This window comes from Pan paniscus, chromosome 18, assembly GCF_029289425.2.
Source record: "Pan paniscus chromosome 18, NHGRI_mPanPan1-v2.0_pri, whole genome shotgun sequence".
In the NCBI taxonomy this organism is placed as follows: domain Eukaryota; kingdom Metazoa; phylum Chordata; class Mammalia; order Primates; family Hominidae; genus Pan; species Pan paniscus.
This window is the reverse complement of record NC_073267.2, coordinates 61,203,060-61,207,616: the sequence shown is the minus strand read 5'-3', so window position 1 is coordinate 61,207,616 and position 4,557 is coordinate 61,203,060.

The window sequence follows — 4,557 nt, the reverse complement described above, 5'->3', positions numbered from 1 at the left end:
TCCCCCTGGTGACAGAGGGCAGGGTGCTGTTGTATTGGAGTTAATAAAGCAGAAACACAAGCCTAATTACTGGGGAGATAAGCCATGCTGGCAGGGATTCTGTCCTCCAGGTCTGGACCTATCTGCACCCAGACATTTTGGAGTGGGTCTGTGAGCACAAGGGCAGACACAGACAGCAGCAGATTGGGCTGCATTTGTTTTCATGTTAGAGGTGCTGATACATTTCAGGAATCACTTTCCCTGGAAGATGGGGTGGTAAACTGCATCTACAGGAGGAAACAAGTGTATATTCATGAGTCAAATGAGATAATGGGGGCAAAGGTGTGTCATAACTGCAAGGGGCCAAATAGAAAGTGGCATTTTTGTTACAAGAGCATGGATGTGTATTTTAATATAGTCTACAGACACAAGCATTAAATAGCTCCATGTTGAATGTGTGTGAGTGTGTGTGTGTGTGTGTGTGTGTGTGTGTGTGAGAGAGAGAGAGAGGAAGAGAGAGAGATTGCCTTTCTGATGCCAGCAGTCACATATACCATGGAATGTATCACCGGAAAAATTAAAATATACATAAATATGTACTTACAGAAATACACACATAGGTATATATACATCGTATAACGTATAGTATCATACTATACATAGCCTAATGACTCAAAAACCTGATTGAAAATTTGATTTATTGATTATTCACAAGTCCATGTTGTGTTTTTATAGGTTTATATTATGTGCATATGACTGTATCAGACATATGCAAATTGCATACACATATTGAGAAGTTTCACTATCATATATACTTTTTCATATGTATTTATGCAAGACTCAAAGCCTGTCATTAGAGCTGCTGCTTTCCCCAGTTTCCCTCCTTCCCAAGTAAACAAACAAAAAAGCCTACCTGTGTGCTTAAAATCACTAACATTTAAGAGATATTCATAAAAAGAGGAAAAAATGATACAGTTTCTGCCTCCTGATTTGGAGGGTTACAATTATTGATGGATACTGTAACAAAAACAGAAAACTGTGTTTGGAGAGGTGAATCTATTAACACAGCTTTGTCCAACAAATATTAAAATTGCAAAGTAATTTGCCCATTTGACAATAGCTAATGAACTTAAGTATGCAGAATGAACTTTAATAATTAAGGAAATTGTGCAATTAAACTGAAAGCAGCTGAAAATTACAAATAAAATTAACTCTCTGGCTTGGCAAGAATATCACTGCTTCCAATATCCAACCAGGTTGAATGTCTGGAAAGTTTCAAGTGACTGTCCGTTTTATTGTGATGACTTACCATAAGATATTGACCTCATTTTTTTTTCTAACAAAAAAGACCACTAATAATGCTTTCCATGATATGTTTCTGAATTACCATGTAGTTGGAATGATAGGAAAAGTCTCATTGGCAGGGTGCATTTTAATTTTGATTTGAGGTTTATGATCCTATCTGTGTCTATTTTAAATTTAAGTGGATTGCATTCAGCAAAGATCCTTTTACTATCCTGGCTTGGCTGTCTCATACTATTAGGCTCTATATGTTCAGCTTCTACAAATCTGTTAATACATAAAACCATAAGAAGCCTCTTATGTTCAAACCAGGTTAGACAGAAGACATCAGATTAATATTTGTTAATGTAGAAGGGCTCTTAATCAGATTTGCTTATTTCATGACAGAATGTTTCTGCAATTATCAAAATTGTTGTGCTAAATATGTTTGTCTTTGTATCTGGCTTTAGGCATAATCTTCTCTCTTGAAAGCCACTCAATGTGGGACTTGAGATTCCTGCACAAAACCCAATTAATATTAAGATGACAAGCCCTGATGAGCTCCCAAAGAGGCAACAGCTGAACAGACTCTAACATTCTTAAGTACAGATACTTGAGTGATCAAGTACATCTGAGGGAGACACACAATTCAATAATCCCTTTCTCAAGAAAGTCAAGAGCCCTGTGAGATGCGCGGGAAATCAAAGGAACACATCAGAAAGAAAATGACGGGTCTGGTCCTGTAGCGTCTCTATTAAAATGCAAAAGTTATGGATTTTTTTCGGGGTGATGGGAACCTTTTCTGTTTTCATTGATTTCTTTTTATAGCTTGATGATTTCTCTAAGATTATCTTAAAAGCTTAAAGAAAAAAAGGGCCTCATCAAAAGGTATCTTACATGACAGGAGCATAGATAGTTTTGGTTAACATGATGTGGCCAAGGCGCGGCGTAGTCCGGGGAGAAAGAGATCTCACTCAGGCCTCAGCCTGGGGAAAGTCTGCTGCCTCTACAGCAAAATGAAATTTTGCGGCCACATTGGAGGCACTTGGAAAACCCATCCTGCTGGGCCCTGGGCCTGTTAGGAGGGACTGAGTGGCAGGCTGGAGCTACCTGGGCCTTCCCCAGAGACCGAGTTCTGAAGAGCTGTATTTGCAAATATATTTCCATTTTCATTGTATAAAGCAATTGCCTTTCTGTGTTGACCCCCAATTTCCTAGGCTCATGAGTGACTCCTTGGATTTACAGCTAAATTCACTGTCCGGAGGTGACACCCTAACCCATTGATTTGTAATCAGAAATTAGTTTCCTGTCACTTTAAAAGTGAGGCACTAAGGGGCAGTAAAAACAAGGCTGTCGGAGCTAAATGGAGCTAGAGTCCAGGCTCCGGGCCATGACACACTACCATTCGAATATATTTATTACATTAAAAACCTCAGTAGTGCACTTTAAATGGCTGGTGACACCCTCTTAGGTGACTTATTGCTCTGTGAAATCAGTTTTGCAGAAACTCTTTCACATATGCCAAAAATAAAAACCACACACACACAAAATACACATACACACAAAACAGCAGGCCTATGTGTGTGCATTACAATGTATCGGTACCAGTCCATGGAGTATCTGCTCACTTCTGTGCCCAGCATATCAGCGGCAGGAAGCCCCCACATGGGGCAAGGAGCCTCCCTAGAGCTGACGTGACTCAAAGTGAAACCAACCAACGTGGCCCTTGCTAGTGGCCTGATAAATCTGGAGGAAGCATCAAGGCCACCTGCCCAATTTTGAGGTCTGTCCCTGGCGAAGAAGGACTAGTATATATGATCACGTGTCCCTCATAGGCAAACACACATCCACACTCCACATACCTCCCACGTGTACTACCTGGACAAGTCTTTTTAGATCTCTGCTTTATAGCAAACAACAGAGAATAGGGATAATGATCATTGAAACTACCTAGTCTGGGGTAGATTTAGATTTCCCCAAACTAGCCTGACATTTTCTAAGATGTAAGTGATAGAGAATTACTGAGAAACTGTTTTTATAGATTCCTCTTGGAAACAAGAAACACATCCTAAACAAATCCAGCTCCTGGCTGGCCCCAGAGTCCCCATTTCTTTACCCTGCTTGTCACAAGACAGGATTCCACCCTCACCCTGGGAGTGATCTAGGAGCAGTGCACCGTTGCATCAAAATAGACTCTTTGCCACACAGGCCTGGACGATCCCACTTACAGAGTGAATTGCCCCAAATTGTGAGATATTTGAAACAAAATGTGTCCCTGTTGCCTTCTGGGGTTCCTGCTAATTAATATTCAAAAGACTCAAAGAGGAAAAATGGATACCTAAATCATACATATGTATATGCCTTTTAAGCTTTATTATAAAGGCAAAATAACCCCTTACTTGGTTAAAATCCAACTTGAGTCAACATACAAAGGTGACTGCACTGTAATCCTAGACATATCTGCATTATGTAGGCATGTTACTGCGCCACCAGAATCTCTCAATAGTAATTATTATGCCAAGCACCCTGTTGGCACAATTACACTAAAGCTCTAATTAGTAGCGGTAAGATTAGAACCCCTACATGTTAAATCTGTAGAAGCAACGCTGAGTGAAGGATTTAAAACAGTTTCAAAACATTGTATTGTCTTTATTACAGTCTTTATACTTCAGTAAAGAAGGGTTTTCTATAAAATGCACTTAAAATAATCTGGTCCTGTCACTAAAAATAGGAAAGATAAGGTAATTGCAGTCAAACCTAGTGAGTCGGCTTGCTACCTAGGTGCATTAAACCAAAAATGACAAATCCAGTGAACTCCAGTGGGAGATACATACTTCCTCCCTGCTGGGCTCATTGGTATTTTTCCTACCGTCAGCCCGAGGAATGCGCAGGGACCATACTTGTCACCAGCCTGCCTTCCCAGCTTGGCTTTTTCATTACCTTGCAGAAAGAAGCCAGGAGGCAGGCCGGTTGCCTCAGGAGCAGGTCTTCCTCACCAACCTGATTTCAGCACTGGGAGATTTACCTGTCTCCTTAGTGACTGCGACACCCACATCAAACACAACACAGAACACTTCCCTCCTGAGACACGAGGCGCAGCAGGCAGCCTAGCTACCTGCTGGGTATGAAGCTGAAAGTCTGGATCCTGGAGCCGAGGCCCCCAGGAGAAGGGGACCCCTGGGGCTGAGGCGCTCACCTCTCACTGCAGAGGTCTCAGACAAGCTAAGAGTAGGCTTGGGGAGCGGGGCTGCAGCATCCACCTGAGCATTTGAGAAAAGCAAAACGGCCATAGGGAGT